Here is a 23,707-nt window from a genome sequence, read left to right as displayed (position 1 = left end):
AGGAAACCACTTTTTTCGTGCATGTAAACACTGCTCTCACCTTTTTTGTGGCTGTTTGGTAATTAGGTGTGTGAATCATTTCCATTTGTTCAGCTGTCCTCTCAACTTCAAATTCTACATTATTGCCATTTGTTACTGTTATTTACATGGTGATAAATATTTCTTGCATGAATACGCTTTCCGATATTCCTTGTCTATGTTTTTCATTTTTTAAGGAGTGATTCCTAGAGGTGATATACTGAATAAAGGGCACAGCCTTGTGGAGACTCCGCAGACACGTTGCCAGCTGGCCTTCCAGAAAGATTGCCCTCATTCTAATTCTCCACGGGAGTACATAAATCATAACTCCACCCTCACCAGAACAGAGGGCTATTACTTTCCAAAAAAATGTTTGCTAGTTGGAAAAGTAAAGATAATTGTGACAGCATCAAAGAATAATATCACCATCACCATGATCAATACCAGCAGCACTTACTGAGCACCTCCTACAGGCCATCTGGCAGGACCTTGCCACATACTCGTAACCCTGGCCCATCACTGGACATGTTATCTTAGAGGTAAACACACTCTCTCTCTCTCTTTCCCTGCCCCCTCCCTCCTTCAGGGTGGGTTCCTGGTTCTGGTACACCTACTTCATTCTTCTGTTCGGTCAGTTCCTTTAGTAATGCCACACGGGATTAGACGTTATTTGCTTAGTATCTGGTGGAACTGATGGCTGCTTCTTGCTGATTTTCTTTGTGTTTGTGTGGAGTGCTGAAGACTTTGTCATTAATATTTCTTCCAGACTCATTTCGGAATAATTTGGTAAAACTACCCCAAAATATTTTTGTGTTTTAATAAAAATTTCATTGAGTGTATAAGTAGAATTGAGGAGAATTGGCAGCTTTACAAGTTTCAGTCTCATTATCCAGGAATCTGGTGTATCTGTTGGTACAGTTTTGACTTTGGGAATTATTCTCACTCTGCGTTAAGGGCCTATGTTAGACATCAGCCATTTTTGTCTAAATATTTGCCCTTTTCATGATTCCTTCTCCACACTGACCAGGGAACTCTGCAGCGTGAGTCCACGGGCCCACGTTCACGGTGCTCCTGAGTGTTCATGGATTTGGCCTGACAGCCGCTCACTGTCTAGGCTGGGAGGGCACAGCAGGCCCCAAGGCTTCTCTTTCCCATCCCTGGGCTACAACCTCACTCTGAATGCGCACGTATTTTAAATTATTTTTCCTTAAATCAGTCTAAGAGGATATATTTAGTATAAATATTTAAAACATCAGTGTATATATATATATATATATATATATATATAAAACAGTTCAACTTCAACAGCTCAGTAATGAGATGTCATAAAATTGTCCAAAAATATGTAACACTTTGTATATCAACCAAATACACTGCAGCAAACAGCTCGGTTTGATATTTGGTTTCCAGTTGTCAAATCTGATGAAATTCGTGTTATCCATTTGGGCCCGTTACAGTGGAGCGGCAGGGCCGGGAAGGTAGCCTGAGGGTATAACTCACTCATTTGGGTCTGCATTCTAGTTACAGGGACTCAAAAAATGAAAATCGGGAATATTTTCATACACGAAATTTGTTCGCATCTTTTGTAAATGCTAGGCAGTGATACACTGTAGCTCTTTTCCATTGACCCTGGTATACAAAACAGTTTGCTTATTGGAAGAACGCAGAAGAGACAGCTCTGCTTTTGTGCCCAGGAGTTCTCCAGTTTCCTCGAAGCCCAGACTTGCTCCTTTCAGGCCGCCGGAGCCTGCCTCTGCTGGCGCCCTGTCTCAGGGAGCTGCAGGCAGACGAGGAGGAGAGGCATTGTGTGCAGGACTCTTCAGGCCTCATCCACGCCGCAGCATCCAGTGACAGCATTTTCAAGGGCAATTGTTTTGTGTAGTACATGTAAGTTTTATGTGAGCTACTGGCACCGGGGTGAGGTAAGGGCCCTGCTCATCTCCCTGTCCGAGAGAGGAAGAGCTTCCCTGTGGATGGGTCCAATGTCACATTCTACTATCAGCCCCTCCCTCCCCCCTTCCTTCCACTACCCTTTATCCCCTCTCTGAGATACCATTTTCAGCCCCCCCCCTCTACAATCACTTTCCATTTTACAGGCTAGATAATTGAGCTCAAAACATATGAAAACAAATGAAAAGCTTATAATTAGTTTCTGTTAAGATTTACTAATTTTCATGTGTAGGTTTATATATTTCTTTTTAGTTGAATGCTTGAAACAGCAGTGCCCTGGCAGTGAGGAAAGTCGTCTCAAAGCCTTGAGACTGTTTTTCTTCCACTTGTTTGGATTTCTCTGTCAAAATCTCTTGGTGATATGAGGCTGGGAGAGGGTGTGTGAGAGGGAAAAGACAGGCCAGTGTAGACGGTGCACGTCAAGGAAACTGCGGTGGATTCCAGATGCCACAGGGTTCTCCTTGGGATCCTAACACATATGGCCTTACAGCACTACGTCATTTCCCGAGTCCACTAGGCATCATGTAACAGTTTAAAATATTGTGGCTGAGTGGAGTTGATACCTAGTTAAAAATATCATGCCTTTACTTTGGGTTAGAAAAAAAAATTTTTAGCCTGGATCCGACCATTTTCATACTCTTAACTGAAACAGATTAAAAAAGTATCAAGTGCTACGCATTGAAACTTGTTTTTAAATATCAATGGACACTGTGTACACTGATGTAAAACAATGTTAATTTACTCAAGTTTTCAGCTGTAGTGCCTGGTATGTCTGTGTAAGAAGCCAGTTTTTGTGTATTATAGTTTCAGTTTTTTATACTTGGTATTTTGTAAAACTCAAATATGACTATACTATATTTATGGATCAAATAAACGGCCTCTGAATTAAACAGTTGTAGTTCTGCAAGGTCTCTTCAGAGATTTCTAGTTTATTTTCATGCTCCATTTGGGATGGCCAACCTCTTGGTTTGCTCAGGACTGAGGAGCGCAGTGCTAAAGCCAGGAGAAACCCCAGCCATTGAGATGGCTGGCCACCTGGGCTCCAAAAGCACGTTGAAAAGTACAGGGAACGTGATAGGTAAAAGTTTCCAAAGAATCTATTGGACTCCGTAGAAAGAAGAGACAGTTTTGGGCTATGAAAATGTAACTTGGATATTCTACAAATACTAACTGCTTCAGAGATGTTACCAAATTTGGATGCAGGTTGTCCTTCGCTGGCAGAAACTAGATATTTTTTATTTATGTGTCTATTTATTCATTCATTATTTATTCCCTGCCTACTTTTAAAAGTGATTTGAGATGGCTTACAGTAAGACTACATATTCTTTGCAGCAGCACAGTAATAATATAAAGATACATTCAGGAGCTTGACTCAACGTAGTGTGTCTCAAAAGTTACATTTGATAGTATGGATACTACCCAGCGCAAGATTTGAGGTGCTGTGGGTAGAAGCATACATTGGGACATTTCAACTCACTACCCAAATCCCATGATCCTGGGTTAAACTCTAGCTGTTACTTGAGCAATTATTTGATGTTGCTAGTCCCCCGCCCCTGACAGTCTGCGTGAGCTGTGGGGATGGGTCTCTGCAGAAGGGCTCCCGGCCCATGTGGCAGGGACAGGCATCTTTCTCCACGGCAGGCTTTTGATTCTGGGTTCACCCTGTCAGGAGTTAGGAGGCACAACTGTGTTGCATTGAAAAGACTGTTGCATTTATTTAAGAAAAAAACAACTGGTGTAAACCTTGGTTTTTCCAAATCTAGACTATTGTGATTTTGGGAAAGTCATTATAATCTACCTGAGCCCATTTTCACATCTATTAAGTAGAGATAATAACTACCTGATAGATTTGCAGTGAGAATTACATGGGATTGTATATAAAAATGAGTTATAAGCTATACTATCAAAGTGGAGTATCGCAAATATTGGCAATCGCTGATACAGTTATTATTATTCTGTTTGTTCCTCTAATTACAGTTTTGAATATAACCAAGAAAACGAAATAGATTCTTCTCAGATAGGGGTGGGTGACTGAATATATTTAATGGAGAGATATACTTATTCAAGTTTGTTAAAAGTTTGAATTACAAATGCATTCAAGTGACTGACTGACTCCCTGAGTAACTAACATAAATGAGATTGCTACATTTGGTGAAGTATCCACCCAGAGTCTCCAGAATAGATGCCAAGTACATAAGCATGTTTTAAACACTGAGTTGAAACTGTGCTCAAGCAGGGAAACATTAACATATTGAGTTTACCTGTCCTCAGACACAGCGTGTCTGTTGCGCTGGTGGCACTCTCAACCCCTCCCACCTGGCCCACTTCACTTCGTGCGTCACCTGCCCCGCCCTTGCAGGGGTCGGAGCTTGTATTGTCTAAACTAGAAAAGCTAAATGCACCGCCTATGGTTCAGACTATTCTCCAGGAAAAGATGAGCAATACACACGTCAATGGGATGTTTCCTGGCTGTGTTTTTGTTTGAATATACACGATGGCTTCCTGAGGCCTAAAACACGAGGAAAACAGAATGATAGAGTTGACACTCTTTCCTGAAATTGAAGAACCTCCTACAGATTCTCGTCCAAATACATAGTTATTTCCTACTGCCAAGTGGAGGAGGACCGAGGGGTTTTCTGCGGGGAAAGCCAGGAACTGTTCAAGTCCCCTCTGGTGAATTTTAGGGCTGTCTCCTTAACTGGTTCATTAACGCACCCACTTTGCAAAAATGTTATGAGGACTGAGTGTCATAAGGGATGTCAGACCAGAGCTAGTGTTCAATGAATAGCAAGTCTTCAAGCTATTTTATTACTGTGATTAATGCCCTTTATTATTATATGAATGAATGAGGAATTGAGATATTACTTATGAGACGTACTGCTTTCCAACTTTTTGACAGTAGGACTTTAAATTGAATCCCATTTTATAAAGCAGATATAACAACAATATTTTATGAGTCTAGATGCGTTTTGTAAGTTCACATTTAAAAAGTGTACTGACTGACAAGGTCCATCAGTGGAAAGGAGAAGGTCCCTTTGCTGAACACAAACACAGGGGGCGTGTGGTTGTGAGCAGATGCGCCGCAGAGCTGACTCTCGCATTGTCCTGTGTTAATCACTGTACTGTTTTCCACCCCAGCAGCGGTCGACCTCCTTTTGCCCCGTAACGTCTGGGCTTATATACAGTAGTTGGGCGATTCTGGCAGCTCCATCATACAATTTGTTTTGTATTTGTTTTATTTGGTGTCTTCATTTAAATTTAGTGTCTTCATTTGATATAGTTTTTTTTGATATTTTTGGGGGGTCTTTATTTGGTTTTATGATTTTTTTCCCTCTGCAAATTTTTTTCCTGCAAATTTCTCAAGGAAGGGGGTCATCTCCCATTTATCTTTTCGACCCATCACCCCATACAATGCATGGGACGTGGTAGGCCTCAACAATGTTTCCCTATTTCACCTGAGAAAAATCAGTGTGTTTTTAAAGGTCAGTTGGTATGTAAAGGAGTTAGAGCTTGGAAAGGACAGAATATGATCCAAGAAAGCAACTGAACTAAAAATGGTGCTTTCTTAAGGAATGTCTAGAAGGACTTTAATCTGTCAGTTCAGCTCTTGATAAAACAGGAGGATCTGGTCTTTTCAAAGTGTGCACATGTGTGTGTGCATGCGTTGTTGTTCATGCACATGCCTGCTCCTTTGTGCACGTGGTTTAGGAGGGCAGGTGAGGGGCAGAGTGAAGGAAAGGGGCAGGGATGGACCCGGACGAGGGCCTGCCTCAGGTCGAGCATTTGAACACAGCTCACCCTTCCTAAGGATTTTTGCTGCATCAGAGCCTGTTGAAAAATGCCCACTGAAATGTTTATCACACTGCGGCAGGTGGACTGTGGACAACAATCACAAACTATTTGTAGAAGTGTGCGGTCAACTTCTGTCTCCCAGAGGCTGAGTGATTCACAGAGTTCTTTATCACCCCTGTCTTAGCCATGAGAACCAGCCATCAAAGGCAAATGGGGGGAAAATATGTCCTCATGGGAACTCACCTGATCTATTCTGATAAAAATAACAATAGCTAGTATTTATTGAACACCCAGGTTGTTTCACTCATATTAACATTTTTACCCCCCACAATTGTATGAGGGAGGTGCTGATGTTACCCCATCTTGCAGGTGAGAAAACTGACTCACATAGGGGAAGTATTCCATGCTCCAGTTCCATACTCAGGAAGTGGTAGAGCCGAGATTCTGAGCAAAGTCCTTCCTTCAGCAGCCACCACCGGCGACTCTTCACCCACGGCATAGCAGCGGCAGCAGGAACGAGAGGAAGCCTTTCCTGCTGGCCAGGCCCCTGTAGGGGTTCTTCCCTGGAGCTCCAGCAGCCGGGGAAGGAAAATGATTGCTGCTCACAGGTGGCCCGCAGCCATGGTAACCAGGCACAGGGCGTGCTGTCCCCGCGGTGGTCACGAAGGGTGAAGATGATTATGCCCATCCAGGAGGCCGGCTGGCTAAAAACCATTGTAGGTGTCTGCAGGATCCTTCTCTTTGGGCTTGGTTCTATTTTAAGTTGGGAAAAATGGTTATTTAGCTCTGATTGGATCAATCTGTTGGAAAAACTATATATCCTGAGCAAATATTCTGTATCTGCATAAAGTATCTAGAGACCTCATGATGATTATGAGCATAAAATGGGCCAGCAATTTTTGGAAACCTTTGATTATGCACTTTGAACATTCTAGCCCAATTCTTTTGTGGCCTAAAAAAACCATCATAGGTGGAAGGAAGGAAGCATCTTCTGTGTTTTTCATGAGAGCTGTGGAATCCGATATGCTTCATTTACATGGTCGTTGTACATGCATTGGGCACGTGTACAATTTTGACAAATTTTACCTGTCACTAAATTGTCTACTTAGGACATTCCACAGAAGTAGGAATAAATGTTCACCTCTGTAAAATCCACAGGTTAAAGCCATCTGTAGAAGTTGGAAGCTAAATGTAGAAAAACCATTGTATGGGCTTGATTGTTTTTCTCTCCTGCTGTCTTAGAAGATAAATCTTGAGCACAAAATATATTTTGTTTTAAGAAAAGATTTGTTTACACTGTGTGGTGCCAATGATGCCAAGGTTTATTTGTGCCACCGCCACAGACTTCGTGGGACTTTACTCACACCGCTGAGAACAATGTCTATTTGAAGAAAATGAGCCCATCTTGGGTGACAACTCTTCGTTAAGATAAGCACACATCCAATCTCATTTTTTGAAGAATCCTCTGTCTCCTAATGGAAAATAGTGTTGCGAGCTGGCATTGTGTGACCATTGCAGATTTGTTTGCTGGTCTCTATGGGAGGTTCATTTGCAGATCACCCAGTGTAAACCTTCGTCTTGGGAAGAGGGAAAAAAAATGCTTCCTGAAAAATGCTTCCTGAAAAATGCTAGAGGAAATTGGTGTTTTCAGCCTGATCATAAATCATTGAAAGCACGAGGGCATCTGTACGAACCATGTTCTTTAAATTAATAGGTAGTGAGGAGTCTTTCTTCACTCTTGTGAATCCTTGTGGAAGACATTTGCAGAGAAATTACGGAGCTGCTTCCCCGTGGGGAGATTAATGTTTTAATATGCAAAAGCAGGCAACTCACAATTTCTTTGCTCAATGGTGCTCTGAGCTGCACAGTCTTACTGCTTTATTTTCCCTTAGAGCTTGTCTTCCTAAAAACTTCCGCGGAGTCAGAGCCACTAATGCAAAGCCCCGCCCTTGGTCTGCACCTGAGGACTCTGCCACATGGAACCGCCAAGCAATTTCTGATCTAGAGCTGGTGGAATAAATGTCTCTGGGAAGGCAGTGAGATTTTTCCAGCTCACCCCCTGGAATTTACTACTCCTCGTACCAGCCTTAGAAAATGGTGTTAGGAAGGGACGTATCCATAGGCCCTCTTACCTCTTAGTTTCCAGTAAAAGTAGAAGCCGACGAAAGCATTACGTTTAATAGCCAACTACCTACCAGCCTACTATACCCAAGCGCCTTGCCCCCACTCCTGGCTCCCTTCCTGCGTGGGCTCCTGGAATCTCAGGGGTCGCTGTGTGACTGTCGTTCCTTATTTCCCGTATCTTCACTTCTCCTCTGCTTCCTTCCAATAAACGATGAACGCATTCGAGATTCTCACATGTTAAAAAGAAGAAAACACCCTCTCTGCTGCGTATTCTACTCTAGCTGCCTCCATTTCGCTTCCATGGGAGAGCCAGGCGTTGCGGAGGAGAGGAGGAGTCTATTCTGTGCCAGCTCCGCCCCCTTCTCCGAGGTCTGGACTCCACCCCCCAGCTCCAGGGAGCCTCTCCGTGGCATTTTCATCGGGAGGAGGTGCCTTTGTGGGGCATTTCACAAGCAGCTCCATCTTTTTCTTACTTGACCACCTGGTAGTATCAGCTCATGTTCATTATTCTGTTAAAAAAATTCTTTACTTTTCTTGATACCGAGTTCTTCTTTTCTTAAATTTAGTTCTTGAATATGAAATATCTTGGATAAAAATGTATTATATAGTCTGCCTATTAGTAAAAAAATCACGGAGCAGGCTTGTGCCCCATCTCCTGACCCTGTTCCTCTCTTTGATTGGAATTGCACTCAATTTTTAGATCAATTGGGGTAGGCTTGCCCTGTTATAATGTTGATTATAACCTTTGTATCCATGCACAATGTATCTCTCTCTTATTTAGTGTCTTTCAATACAATTTAAACATTTGCTCGATGAAGGGCCTCTACATCCTATGTTAATTTTATTTGGCACCTAAGTTTTATCGTAGTTATTAAAAATGGTATCTCTTTTAACACTACATTTTCTTACCATTTGTTAATGGTGTATAGAAATACTGATTTCAGTGTATTGATCTTATAATCAGCCACTTGACTATATTTTCTTATTCTATTTTTTTCTGTAGCTTTCCTGTTTTATAAGTATATTTACTGTAATTGGGAGTTTATTGCTATTAAACGCTCTTGGTTTCTGTTTACTTGAAGCTGCCTTTGTTTTGGACTTGCTATTGAATAACAGTGCTATGCAATTCCAAGGCGACAGTTTTTCTCTCTGCACTTGAAGACATTGTTCCACGGTGTTCTGGCCTCTACTGTTACTACTGAGAATCTTGTTGTCAGTTGAATAGCTGTTTCTTTATAGTGGCCTATTTTTTCTTTCTGGTTAGGCAGGATAGAGGAAGAGTACAAGCACTCTGCAATAACAGCGATGGAACTGGAAGAGGGACGGGTTACTGGAAACTGGAAGAAGCTAGGGTTGGGTAGAGCACTGACCTTCTGTGACCTTTTGGCAAGAGGCTCAGCCAACCCTGGAGACAGCAGAGAGGCGGAGCCAAGGTTACAACACTCTCCCCTCCTCGCTCTTTCTCTCCTGCCTGTGCTCTGCATTGACCACACTCAGTCAGAAGCCAGGGGTCACGGAGTAATCGATAGGATGATAGTCTAGACCAGAGGGACGAGAGCTTGGTGGAAAGGTTTTAACATAATATATTTAGCCAATTGTATTATTTATTTATCTCTAGAGGGGAACTAGCCTGCAACCCAGGCACGTGCGCTGACTGGGAATCGAACCACAGTTGTTTGGTTAGCAGGCCTGCACTCAATCCACTGAGCTATACCAGCCAGGGCTAGCCAATTTTATTTAGTGTTCTTTTTTCTGGTCATTTTCTTTGGTCAACTTTGTTTTGGTCATTTTAGATCATTCTTAGTCTTCCTTCAAATTTAAATCCCATCTTTTATTTCCTTAGGTGTCTCATGCTTTGCTCTTTATATTGTATGTTAGGTCTGCTAGCTTAGGTCTTAAGGTTCTTTGGTTTCTGCTGACTCTTGTCACAATGGCCTGTTCTCATTCATTGGTTCATGTGAGCACATTTTGGGCTAAAATTAATCTGTGTGATTCTTAAGGGACCTGAGTTGATAACCCTTTTCTCCAAAAGGAATTTGCATTTATTTCTGCAAGACACCATGCCCCTGCGCAACCTTCTCTGTATAAGCAGTGTCATTGGAACCTCAGACTCTTGTGAAAGAATAATTTCTATTGTTTTCCAGTTCAGAGATAGGTTTCTTCATCTGTTCCCATTGTTGACGTTTGGAAGCTTTCCAGCTCCGCTTCTGACAAACAGGGCTTCCCTTGCGTGGTCCTGTGTCGTCCTCCCCTGGGGACCCAGGTGCAGGGCTTCATTTTAACCCCTGTTCTCTCACAGGGGACCTCGGCCTCCCCAAGGCCTAGTTCCCTGCTATTAACATCTGTCCCACGCTGTCTTGATTTATTGTTCATTTCCATTCATCACTCAGGGATTTTATTTCTTGTGGACTCAGCATTGTATGTATTACTGCAACTTACCTGAATTCTAGGACTTTGCCAGGTCCCCAGTTGGGAATGTGTGAGAGGCAACCGCACCTTCTAGGACTTTGAAAGCAGATCGCAAATTCTTCTGTTTTTCACTTCGTGTTTTGCCTTGTCATCCTCCTCGCTGTCATTTCCTGGCCTATCCTTTAAGTCTGAGGTCTATAGAGTTGTGTCCAATTCCCTCTTCCTGTGAATCATCTTAGATTTAGAAATCAATTATTACTTTAATTCACCAGCTGCTGTAATCTCCAAATCGGCAGGGATTTTATTACTTTTCACCAGTAGTGCTCAGCATAATGTCTTGCACATGGAACGTGTCCAGTCCATATTTGCTGAGTGGGGGAGTGAGTGGAAGTACTGTCACTGTGTCTCCATAGAGGATGGTTGGTTGGCAGAACTCTAGGTGGGTGAGGTTGGAACAGTCGTGGTACCATACAGGACAAATACTTCCAATTTAATTTCTAGAAGTTGCTACTTCTCTTCAGGAAATGTGTCTATGCCTTTGGATTTGTCTCTACTTCATGCTGCAGGCAATGTTAAGCATTCTTTATCCCTCCCTTAGAAATATATATGTCTATAATGCATGGGGATGTATGTTACTACTGCATCTTTGTTAGTTAATAGTAACAAATTATTATTGGCATTTTTTCTGGTTAACATGAGGACCTTCTCATTTGCATGTGACTTTATTAAATTTGATGGTTGGGCTTGAAGACTTGGCTTCAAGTAGAGCAGATAAAATGAAATTAACTTCTGCTAATATTCAGGGCATGCATCACCTGCACATAAGGGAAAGCATTTTAAATGCAGAGGGGTAGAGGGTGAAGGTGAAATCCGTCTTCATTAATACTGCCCAGCTCTTATGCTAACAGCGTAGGGCTGGTTCATGTCTAGAAGGTTCTTTTCTCAAAGAACAGTATGGAAAACAAGCTACTGCTGTGCAGAGGCAAACCAGAGACGGACCCTGAAAATAAAGAGCTTCTTGCTTTTCTGAACAGGAGGTGACTCATCTCGAAAGCAAGGGGCAGCTTACTTTGATGGAGTAAGGCAAGGCCCGATCTGTGCTCCTGAGTGAGCCTGGAAAACAATGGTGGGGGAAATGACTTCCGGAGTAATAGATACTACAGAAAGTCCCCAGTGGGCCTGTGGACAGGGACGCTGCTGCAAATTTCAGTAGCTACAAAGGAAAAGCTATTTCAACCACAGTGACAAGCTTCCAAGAGCTTTGAAAGATGAAATGGTCATTGTACTTTATCTCAGCTATTTTAGGGAGCTTGCTGGGTTATTCATTTTTGCTGTATGTCAGAAGCTGGAGAGTTGAGCTTGTGAAGACCGTAGTGGTGTGGGGCCTCGTCAAAGGGAATAGCAGCACAGACTCAGCTGTCTGTGTGCGTCCACGGAGAAACAATAGTTGAAAAGAAGAGCGTTACAGGGAAGGACGCTGCTGCCGAAATATCAGAGGCAGCGCCTGTGTGGGGGTAGAGACACTGTGATGAGAGCGGAGACAGTTTTCAGTTTGGTTTGTGTGTGTTGGAGTTTACGGAAACAATTTGACATGGGAGGATGATCAAGGGGACAGGGCCATGCCCACTGGGACTGGAGAGTTGGGGACAGCAGGCAAAACGCTCCAGGAGCAAACCTAAGGCTCTGCAGCTTCTCAAGAACATGCCAGAACTGCTGCTGTTAATTCCTTTGTGGCGTCGTCCTGAAATGCAAGAGTGTTTAGGACAGAGACCATGTTATATGAAATTTAAGGGCATATCAGCCTCATTCCTCTGTGGGGCCAAATACATTGATGAACTTAAATAAACCAACTGAAACTTAGGGAAGGGATTTGTTATCCTTAACTTTTGGCTTTCAGACTTGGAAACAGAAAGATGTGATAGTTTTTTTCTCAGGTACATGTGTTATTTCACAGATGAATTTGTTTGGTTTCTCTCAGACTACTGCATTGAATAGACATGGGTGCCTGGCAATGGAAGTGGACAAAATAATCAAATTAAAGAGAAGTTACGTTTCTGGAACAGAGTGTGTAAACAATGAAACAAACGAAAAAAGGCCTTTATTTTTTACATCTGCCAAAATAAAATATTGGACAGAGGGTCACTGAGATTCCTTCTAGCCGGAGCATTACGTGGCTCTGAGAATCTACGCTTTGCATTTCCCTGTTTCTTCTTAGTTGTGCTCCATGCTGCAGCTTACACCCAGCGAGGCTACTTTATTTTCCCAAATGCACTCTCCCTGCTTCTTCCTACTTCCTCTTTTCAGAGTATGCTTCCTTTGCAATTTTGTCTCTCAGAATCCTGCCCAGGCTTTGCGGTCCAGTCCAGGCCTGGGGCCGCTCTTCTGCCCAGCTCTCCCCAAGCTTTCTGGCTGGCTGGGACCCCCTCCCTGCCAGCGTGGTGCACTGACCCAGCTGTGGTTCTGGCGTGGCACTTTCCACACGCTTTTTTTGTGTTATGCTTGTTTGTTTACATGCCCACTGTTAATATCTCTCCTACATTATAAACTGCTCAGGATCAGGGGTTTTACTGTTGTGTTCCCAGTAATATATAGTGCATAAAATAGGCCCTTTCTATTTGTACACTGAACTGCAAGTTAGATAAGGAGAACAGTTTGCTGGTAGATGAAGGCAGCCAGATAAAATGACAGTCAAAATCTTAAATTCATGTCATAAATTTAGTGGAAATATCAAACTGCATGATTCAGAGTCTCAAACAAGTGAACGGGAACGTTTGTGGACATCTGTCTTTGCAGGTGACAAGAAGCGAGATCATCGCTACTCCCATTCAAGTCCTCCTAGTGACCACGTCGCCTCTGGGAAAAGTACTAAGTCTTCTAGAAGTCAAAAGAAAGAAAATAACCTATTCTATTCACAAAATGCAAATGAATTACCCTTTAAAATATGTCAAAAAGAGCATGGACACTAGAAAAGTCTGACGTATGCTTTATTTAGCTCATCGAGGAGATTAGCAACAAGGCTGTGGTTATTACCCCAAATTGCTCCATGTAGTATTATTTTCTAGCTTTAACTTCTCTGGTGCTGAGATGTAAATGACTTCTTAAAAAGTCCTCAGGACCTTGTCAAGAACTATATTCCAAACCCAAAGGCAAAGGTTTCCATTTTGAACATTCGATATCAATAATTTATATTATTAGAATTAAAGTCCCTGGCTGGTGGGGCTCAGTAGATTGAGTGCCGACCTGTGGACCAAAAAGCTGCTGGTTCAGTTTTCCGTCAGGGCACGTGTCCAGGTTGCAGGCCAGGTCCCCGGTTGGGAGTGTGCGAGAGGCAACTGATTAAAGTTTCTCTCTGACATTGATGTTTCTCTCCCTCTTTTTCTCCTCTCCTTTCCTCTCTCTCTAGAAATAAATAGAATCTTTAAAACACGAATTAAGGTGTAATTTTTTAGTGCTGAAGATGTTTTAAGGGAAAGTGTCCTCTTTATTTGCACGCTTCATTTGTATAAAGTGGAATAATATTGAGGGGATCAAACCGTCTTTCGGAGAGGAAGGTGTTGCACTGCCACGTGTGCGTGAAGGGCTGGGGAGGGTGAATTAGTGTGAGGTGGTCGTGACAACTCAGCAAAGAAACTCACTCTGCTGGCACTGTGCAGAGGGAGCTCGGGGACTGTGCCTTTGGAGGGGGTGGTTCACACCAAAAACGCCGTAGCTGTTGGCGTTGGAGTTGCAGTACGTTTCATGTCACATTTCAAAGTGATCACTTAGGTAGTTGAGTGGGTTCAAGATAACACTTGGCACCTAGCGATCCCTAACCTGGACTAAAGGCTGGGAGATTGTTTAGAGGGAGGAAGAGGTGGTTTAGGAACAGAGCCCAGGGGACCGGCTGCTCTTACCTGGTGCAGCCTTGCTGTCTGCGTGGAGATTCCAGGTGAGCGAACAACACTTTTATACTAACGCAGCATCCCTCTGACTGGGACGACCAACGGCCTGCCCACTGAGTCTTTCGTGAATCAGTGTTGAAAGTGAAGGTCATTTGAAAGAGAAAATATTTAGCAATTTCTGTGATCTGTAAACCATAGTAAAGTATTTTAATGAAAATATATCTTGATCACTTAAGATTACTGAGATTGATAGAAATTCAGCCTATGTTTTTTAAAAGCCTCCATATTAAAATTGTGTCAGTTTACTTCAGTGGGTTGTTTTGGGAATGAGTAGATGCTATCGTAGTCTCGTAGTACTTTATATCTTAATTGTTTTTTAATTCATGTTAAAGGGAGCCCTACAGTTTCAGAAGAGGTATAAACACTGTGAAAGAGACGCAGACACAGAGGGGAAGACCATCACTATGTTGTTCTACCGAAGAAAGTCTCCTCTGTTGCGTTATCTGTTTGGGAAGGATATTTTGAGAAGCCGTGAGGTATCAGGAGCTTTTGAACGAAGGGACACTGGGAACTTGGCAGTGAAAATGTGGCTGCCATCAGTTCCATTCACCAAGCACCTCTGGCCTCTGCCTCCGGAGCTGTCACAGGATTGCACTCCCTGACTTTTGTGTTGGGCCGGCCTGTGACGAGTCGTGATCAGTGACATTTCCATTGCTTCCCTCACTGGTATCTTTTCCTAGGGCGGCCGCTCTGTCAACCCAAATTGTGTATCGGGAGAGGTGGAGCCGGTCCCTAAGTCAACCAAGATGGACGTAATAAACATGCAGTGAGCTTTAGTTTTTATTGTTTTCTATTCAGGTTGTAAGGAGTCTCAAGTTCTCCTGGCCACACTTGCCAGCCAGTAGAGGAATCACTTTTACAATATCCCCGAGAAGCTGCTGCCCTGCGTTGAGTCGAAGTCTCTAGTGACAGGGACCAGTCTACCTCCTGGGACAGGCAGAGATTCCTCCGTAGGTGGGAACAGAGTCTGTCACCCCACAGCGTCCACCCGTGGGCTCTCACCTTGGCCTTCGTGGTCACTCAGAGCAGAATCTCATCTTCCTTTTGGAGAACAGCACCGGTTCCTTTAGCCAGGGCTCAGGTGGTGAGACTTCCAGGTGTCTTCACTTCTCCGTGCGTCCGGGACCCATGCGTACTGTGTGTCTAGACCTGCAGACAGGACCAGTGGCCTGGAACACCGTGCTCCGTGACAGTCGGGCTGGCGAACAGTGAACACTCGCCACCTGCCGGGCTCTGTCCTCTCCAAAATCCTGTGAGGCAGTTTTTCCTCTTCCCATTTCATATTCAAGAAACTAAGAAAAGGAAGAACGTATTCCTCTACCTGTTTGTTAATAAGAGTGTTGAATACATAGGAAAATATTTGGATATGTAGTTAACTGGAAATTCACAGAATAAACTAAAATAAAACCATGTTAAATAAGGTGATAGAGTTGATGGCAATTTGAAAAGGGAAATTGATAGTAATAATATATTAATATTAATCAGGTGAGCCAATAGTATAATACAGTAAATGTGTTTTTAATCAGGCTTATTATTAAGTTTTTGGATTATACCAAGCAACAAAGAAAGAACATTACCCTCCCAAAAATGTATAGCCACATTGTAGTATCATTTTAATTAAGGCAGCCTGTTTTTTTAATATAATGTGTGAAAGTAGAAATTGACTAAAATATAAATCTGTTTCATGAGCAAGTAGTTTCTAAATCAAATAAGTAAATGTACTCAAGAGAATTTAGGGTCGAGAGAATATAATAAATACTGTATCTTCACTGAAGTTTTTTTATAATGCTGCTACTAAAAAGTGAAAACTAAAAATAAAAAAGCAGTTGACCAAGTTCTCAAGAGGCATTATAATTCCTAAGAGAAATAACCAACTAGACAGGAGCAAGCCTGCATATTGTGAAGATATTTCACACAGTTTGCTAATAAAACGCAGGAGACAGATTAAATTCTTAACTGAGTGTAGCCAATATTAAGTTATAATAGAAGCCATGAGATAGAAGTCCTCTTAAAATTTAGCAAATACACAAGGCCAACTTCATAAAACAAAAGACTGAAATGAGAATAAAGGGACTTTGAGTTGGCTAAACAAATACTTTCTTTAAGCTTTGGAGTCAACTCTTCTGCATTAACAGATTAAAAACAACGCCCCCAGCAAGAGCAAGCCAACCAACTACAGGTGTGGAAAAGGGGCCACAGGAAAGGTATCGTAGTGCATCCTGACATTCCTTTGCATCGAGAATTTCCCTCCCAGTGCTGTCCCAGCAGGGAGGGCAATGTGCTTGTCAACTGAAATTGAAAAGGGTCTTCTGCCTACCATATCTTTTTAGTTCTCGAATCTTAGAATCTGTTAAAGTCAAGGGGACTTCAAATGAGGTAGGATTTGTTCTAACTTAATCTCACAGAAGCCATTCAAATTTTGGCTTCAAAATTTGAGTCAATAGCCCAGCCTGGATGTGTATACTGTTTTATGCTGGGGTGTCAGAGGCGGAGCAGAGACAGGCTTTCGGGGGCCGTCAGCTACGGAGGGGATGCCCTGCAGGAAGAGGCTGTAGGGAAGAGGGGATGCAGGCTGGGGAAGCCAGAATGTGGTTGCAGGTAAATTCTGATCTTGGCTGGGTGTACATTCACTGTAGGGTTGAATGTAGGAGGGACTGTGGAGGCATACACCACGCCATAAACGACACCACACCTTGTTACCCAAGGGTGCCAGCCGGTCATTATCTGCGGGCTGTGTGTGTAGTGTGTGTGTTTGTGTGTGTGTGCATGTGTACATGCTTGTGCAGAGTATGTGTGTAGAGGGTAAGGGGCAGGTGGTGAGGTGGCTCCAGCGGACGCTGGCCCGGTCGATGGAAGCCGACCGGGTATCAGTCAGCACAGCCTCTACCAATATACCTTTGAATTTCACTTTCACCAGCTTTGAGGCCTCAGGGAATGCCCTGCCTGTGTATCTTGCTGGGGGGGAGGAGGAATGCAGATAGAATTCGTGGCCTAAAAACTACACTGGTGTTTCAGCCAGATTGGAAGGTGGCTGTCGATTTAGATCAAGTGGGTGAATGTCTTCATTGAGAATTCTAGTACCGCAGCTCCCTGAGACTCACTTGGAATTTCTAGTTGCCCTTCTAAGACCTCCCGCTTTGTCTGCTTCACTTTCTACCTGCTGCTCGGAGTGACTCAGATGCTAACCAGACCCCGTGTTTTTCAGTCTGCGGGGTCCAAGCCTTTACCAGTCGGTTTGAAAGAAACAGATCACACACTGAAATAGCTTCTGATAAGGAAAAGCCATGGAAATTTTACTTTGGTAAAGATGTCAATAGTGGAATGAGCTGGCCCGGCATTCCTGGGAAAGCAGGCTTTGCTCAGTGAAGGGGCAACGGTCTTGAAACGCAGGTGAGAGCAGAGAGGAGGTGCAGCGTTGGCGAGGGGTGGGGGTCCGGAGGGGCTCAAGGCTCCACGCCGTTCCAGGTGCTTCTCCTGCTTTTCCAGAAAATGCCAAGGGGAGCAGGGTACTCTTCATCTTCTCATTTTTTAAACATTGTTGAAGTTCTATTTTCTTACAATTTTGACTCCTTGATTCCTCCCCCTCATCTGATTGCTTTCCTATTGTTTAAGTCCTCTCTCTCTTTCTGCCTCCCCGTTTTCCTCTCCCCTTCTGGAAAAGCTGCCTGTTCACTTTTCTATTTCTAGTAGCAGGAAACCCCCAAACCACCCCCATCAGCTTATCTAAGAAGGTTCCATTTCCTGGTCCTTGTGTTGTTATTTTGGTTTCCTTTTCATGCCAGTACAGAGCAGTCATAAAGTCAGTTTAGATGTTATTTTATTTTATTTTTTAGTTCAGACACATCCGGAATATGAAGTGGCACAAATATGGTAACAGAAGAGACCCAGGCAGTGTTAATGGTTCTTAAAAATGCTGTAATTCTACTCGAAGGCTGACACCCTGGGTGGGGCTGCGAGAGAGGGCGTCTCCATTCCCAGCTCCATGGGTGGATGGGGCATTTGGTTGGTCGATCACCACTCTTCGAAGGGCCTGCTGTGGCCCAGGCATTCGGTCCACCTGTCACCTCCCTGGATATCAACTCCCTGGATAGGCACAGGGATGAATTGGACACAGGAAAATGTAAGGGGGCTGCAGAAAGTCTGAAGCAGCTGTGTGTTAGAAGACGAAAGTGTTTCATCCGTAGTTTGACTTTGAAAAGACTGAATTATCAAAGAGGAGCAAGGGGAAGAAAGGGGCTTGTCGGAGGCAGTTTGCTTGTGTTTTAGAAACCTAGTGGGGCTGTGATTGATAGTTTCCTTTCTTTAGTTTTATGTTGCTTGTTAGCCATGGCTGGAAACCTCACTTAAAGGCGTTGATCCTGTAATCAGAAGGATCAACCACCTTGCTGAATGAAGGGTGCAATGCAAGGTATTGGAACAGGCCCATTAACCACTGAGAACATAATTAAATCCTGTTCTTTCTCTGATCGCCACCTTCATTGTTTGTGCTTTGTAATTTTATATCTAGAACGACTGTTTTGATGGGGAAGGCTGGTGTGCACAGCATTTGAAGGGTGCTATTTAAACAGAATTGATTCTTACAGAAATTCCTTTTTGAATGTGTATCTATCCCACCCCCTGTGTTGCTTTCCTCGGACTGCTGCAACCAAACACCGTGAACGTGTGACTTAGAACACCGGAAGTGCACCTCTCACAGTTCTGGGGGCCGGAAGTCCGAGGTCACTGTGTCGGCAGGGCTGTCTTTCTCTGGAAGGCCCATCCTTGCTCCTCTCCCTGCTTCTGGGAGTTGCTGGCCGTCCTTGGCATTTCCTGACTTGCAGATGGATCCTCTAATCTCTGCCTCTGTTGTCACATTTGAAAGTCATGACTGGACCTGATCTGTTTATACGCTGGGTCCGGCAGAAGTAAGGCCTGCTTGAGTGTGCTTGGTAGAGTAATAATATGGGTGTAATAATGTATAGTTTTAATTTGAACATTTTACCTTAAATGTCATGTGGTATGCTTGAGGGGTGGTATTGCTATGTTATAGAAGTACATACTTATGATTTTGTAATGAAAGAGTTTGTAATAAAGAAGGGTTGTTTTTTTTTTTGGGTGCCAGACCCTGTATATCCATTCCCAGTGGTGCTGGGAACACAGTAGATGCTTAAGAAATGGTCATTACATAAAATGATGATTTTTACTTTGAGCGCTCAAATGTATTGTAAGGAAGACATAACCCAGTTTCAAATGGTACCTATAAACATTTCCGGTACCTATGAACATTTCTATATATATAATACCCAGACATATGTTTGCATGTATCTTTTTATATGTGATTTTTTTCTAAAGAACTTAGGCGCCATGGAATATTGTTACTATTTCTTTTTTCAAGATATAAAATAGTTTAAGCCTGTGGGAAATGACTGAGTAAATTCTTTTCCTTCCACTGACTCTTAACTTTTTCTATAACAGCCGATTTAACAGAAGGGTATGAAAAGTATGAATACATAATTAAATACTTAAGAAGTATCATTGTGCCCTGGCTGGTATGGCTAGGTTGGTTTAAGTGTCGTCCTGCAGACTGAAAGTTCATGGTTTGAGTCCCAGTCTGGGCACATGCCTAGCTCATGGGTTCAATCCCTGGTCAGAGTGCATATGGGACACAATAGATTGATGCTTCTGTCTTGCATCAAATGTTTTTTTCTCTCTCTTCTCCCCTTCACTGCCTGTTCTTCTCTCTCTCTCAAAAAAAAAAAAAAGCAATGCAAAGAACAGCCTCTGGTGGGGCTAATAAATAAATAATAAATAAATAAATAAATAAATAAATAAAAAGTATCATTGACACATTCCTGATGGAATAATTTCTTATGAAAGAAAAATCAGGAACTTGGAGTTTAACCCGCTTTAATCTCTCCTGAGTATTATCTTTCTTGCTGCCTAAGCATCGAGAGTAGCAAATGAGGCCTCCTCAAAGTGTCTGTGGCTAAGGACTCAGTCAGCCTTGGGTGCAGAGGGAGAGGTGCCTCACCCCACCCAGAGCACCCACCCCTCGCAGAGGCGGAAGACACGTGTTTCCTTCTGTCCGGGAGTGGTCCTGATCCCTTTTCTGACATCCGTCTGTTGCCATAGTAACAATGGTGGTGACACAAATTTAGCATTCTGACTTCACAATAGAAAGTAGAACTTTCCTTTCTTTACAGTAAGGCAACAAGATCCACTGTGAAGGGAAAAAAAAAGCATCGTGTTTGGGTACAAAGCCAGCAATTTACAGAAGTGAAGAGAAAACTAATACCTACCTATTAGGTAGGAGAAGAAAGGGGTTTCAGGAAGTAGGTTTTTACCTGCCTGTGAGAGTAGGGCATCCACATTTTTGAACTATGTCTCCAGACAAGACACCTGATTTGGAATAAGGAAAAATATGTAGAGGATGAAGCGAATGCATATAAATATATATATATAGCATTAAGCAAATTTTTGTCCAGCTTGTTACCTCATTTGTCTTTACAGAGTTAAAAACTGAATGGTGACAGAATGCCTGCAAGGGCATAGTTTGGGGTGTCATTTTTCCATCACAGCTTATGTTTCATAGAATGAGAGCATAAGAGGCAATTGTTTTGTTAAACTGAAAATTACGAGTGGCATAAAAGATTTGTATTTGCACAGGTATCATTAAAACAAGGACACTTTTGGATGTACAGAGAAATTATGGAGCAGTACAGAATTTGCAGGGAGCCACACCCAGTTTCCAGTCTTAATAATGTCTTATATTATTATGATACTTTTGCTAAGATTAATGGACCAATATTAATTCATTATTAGTAACCAAGTCCAACCTTTCCTCAGATTTTCTTACTTTTGATCAAATGCTCTTGTTCTGGTCCGAGATCCTACCAGCACTACGTTCAGTGCTCGCGTCCCCCGAGGCCCCTCTCGGCGGTGATGGTTTTCTTGGACTCGTTTTTGGTGACCCGGACAGGTCTGAGGACGTTGTAGGAGGCCCCTCTGTTGGAACTTGACATTTTCTCATGATTCGACTGGGTTTGTGGTTCTTGAGGGGAAGACTACGCCACTCTTATGGCAACGTGTCAGGAGCACACAGCGTGGGCGTGAGCCCCGGTCACTCGGTGAGGCTGCGTTGGTCAGAGCGCCCTGCTGTGAAGTCGGAGCGCTCCAAACCCCCGACTGTCCGCACCGCCCTCCAGGGCCGGTCTTGGGGTGTTGGCCAGCTCCACCTTGAGGGCGGGGCATCCACACACATTATTTGGAATCCTGCGTGGGAGAACTGTCTCTTTTATGTATTTGTTTACTTATTTATTCATTTACCTTAGTGTGGAATTATGAATATTTATTTTATTCTTTGAATTAGAATCCCATACTACTTTGCGAATTTTGTTTCTCAGATTGTTCCAGCTTTGGCCACTGGAAAGTCAGTTAGCTCCTGTGTCTTCTGTATGTCTCCGGGAGGCCACATTGAGTTTTAGTAGTCCATGACGTTTCTCTCTTCACGCAGTAACCATGTAAAGTCGTTGCGGAGAAAAGGACAGATGATGTGGCCAGGGCAGCAGTAGGTAGCTTGACCAGATAGTGACATCTATTTTCTATCCTTGTTTTTATTTTTGTCTTAGCATTTGGTTACCTATATGGTCTCAAGAAAAACAGACTTATGTTTTGCAGTGTACGTTAACATATGTTTGCCAATTACTTCATGCTCTAAGTAATTTTTTAACCTTCTCAGTGTTGGGGTGTAACCTGGGGATGTGGTTGGGAAGGAACCCCTCCCCCATGGCAATTCCCTGGTCTTCCACCGAGAGTTTACTTTTGCTTGATGACAATGTGTTTGAAATGTGGTCTCTTCTGTAGGGAAAGAGGATGTGTGGTCTTTATTTATTTCTGCAACCTGCTTTCTTGTCATTCTTCCCCGATGAGGGAGGAGCACCCCGCCAGGGCAGGGATTCTGTCCCTTTTTCCAGCTATACGCCCCCCCACCCCCGGTCTGGCCCAGCCCCCCTTCGACCCCACTTCAGCTCCCCTTCAGCCCAGAGAGGGAAGCGCTTTTCAACCTGGCATCACCTGGGGAAAGGTTCAGACTTTCTTTGGTGACTTTTTCCTCCTTGGGGACGGATGACATCAAATTGGAGACATTCTTCTGATGGTGTGGAATACAGTGTCTTTTTAGGCATCACAGAGAAATTGGTGTTATGATTTTTAAAGCAGTTGCCACTATGTTTTATTTGCTATTAGAATTTCAGTTCGTAATATAAATACTGCCCAAAGACACAAAATGCAGCATCATGAAAGGAAGTGAGAGATAAGAGGTGGCGTTGCAGTCACTTTGTGCTTTTACTGTACGTAGGACACCAATACATTGTCAAATGTTGATTTAGTATTAATTTATTTTGCTGTTGCCACTGTAATCTTTTAAAATGAAACTTTTTATTAGCTGGGATTTATAATCTATGTAACTAGAAGGCATTGCCAACTTCTTTTATATGTTATTGTTGATTTCTTGATCTTTTTTACTGCCAGTGACAAGGCATCGAGCACAGCTCAAATGAATAACACCAAACACTATTACCTCGCTTAGTAACATGGGGTGGGGGGGGACGGAAAGACATGACGAAATTGCTGTCAGAGAAACACTGTGTTACAGTCGCTGCATTAACCCAGCAGATGCCCCCCAGCTAAACTCTGGGCCCTGTTCATCTAGATAGTGTAGCTCCATGTGATGACTTGTCTGGAGAGGTTTTTCCTGGAAGACCCTGCTGGCATTTTCTTCATCTTGTATCCAGTGAAAGGTGAGGAATGACAGAGCAGGTTGCCATGAGAATGTTCAGAAAAAGATGTGCATTTCCATTCTGAAATGACAGTGTTTATGAAAGGTGGATGAGGTTTCAAGGGATGCGGGCGATATTAGCTTTTCTCATTACTGTCTTGGTACGTGAACAGCTCCTGTGTTAATTCTCCTTGCTGGAGACATTAGAAAGGCTTATGTTGCACCAGATTGGAGGGGAAGAACCTCCCACTACAGTGAGACTGGTTTGAAATGTCAGCATTTCGAGGAGTTAGATCGTGCGCCCTAGAGGGGAAGCTGAGGCAGGGTGCCGGGTGTTAAATGCCTGGGTGTGCCTTCTGTTACCCATGTGTCTGGCGTGGGTCACAGGGAAGCCTTTTAATTTTCGGCGTCTAAAAGCTGGATGAGATCCTCCATCTGTGGCTGGTGGGATGTTCCAGAAGGGCGTTCTTCTAATGTGAGTACTTACACAGGGCTGTCTTGCTTCTGCCTCAACCACCTGCCAAGGCCAAGGAGCTGAGGACGCTGGCAACAGTCTATGGGAACTAGAATTTTTTATTGCTCAAATTATTTTGCTAAAATTGGGTGTTCTGATGTCTTTTCTACCTCATTTTATTATGAATAAGCATAAATAAGGCACCTGTGAAGTAACATATTATTTTTATTTTTCCTCTGTGGTCAGCTAGGTATTGTTTAAGCT

The 23,707-nt window shown here is 43.2% G+C and overlaps 1 protein-coding gene across 4 annotated transcripts in view; it reads left to right on the top strand.

The window, feature by feature from the left end:
* The window catches only part of INPP4B (inositol polyphosphate-4-phosphatase type II B), a 515,731-nt gene that overhangs the window by 9,111 nt on the left and 482,913 nt on the right, over positions 1–23,707 (top strand). Inside the window, exon 1 of one of the 4 annotated variants that reach the window (XM_053658183.1) lies at positions 19,003–19,138. The exons of the other annotated variants lie outside the window; for them this stretch is intronic. The gene's annotated coding sequence lies outside the window, so the exon portion shown is untranslated. Of the gene's footprint in view, positions 1–19,002; positions 19,139–23,707 lie in introns of those variants that run through there. 4 annotated transcript variants of the gene reach the window in all.

The sequence above is a fragment of the Artibeus jamaicensis genome, unplaced genomic scaffold, assembly GCF_021234435.1.
Source record: "Artibeus jamaicensis isolate MK-2021 breed Jamaican fruit bat unplaced genomic scaffold, CSHL_Jam_final scaffold_537, whole genome shotgun sequence".
In the NCBI taxonomy this organism is placed as follows: Eukaryota; Metazoa; Chordata; class Mammalia; order Chiroptera; family Phyllostomidae; genus Artibeus; species Artibeus jamaicensis.
Note: the sequence above shows the minus strand (reverse complement) of the source record. Positions and strands in the feature narration are given on the sequence as shown.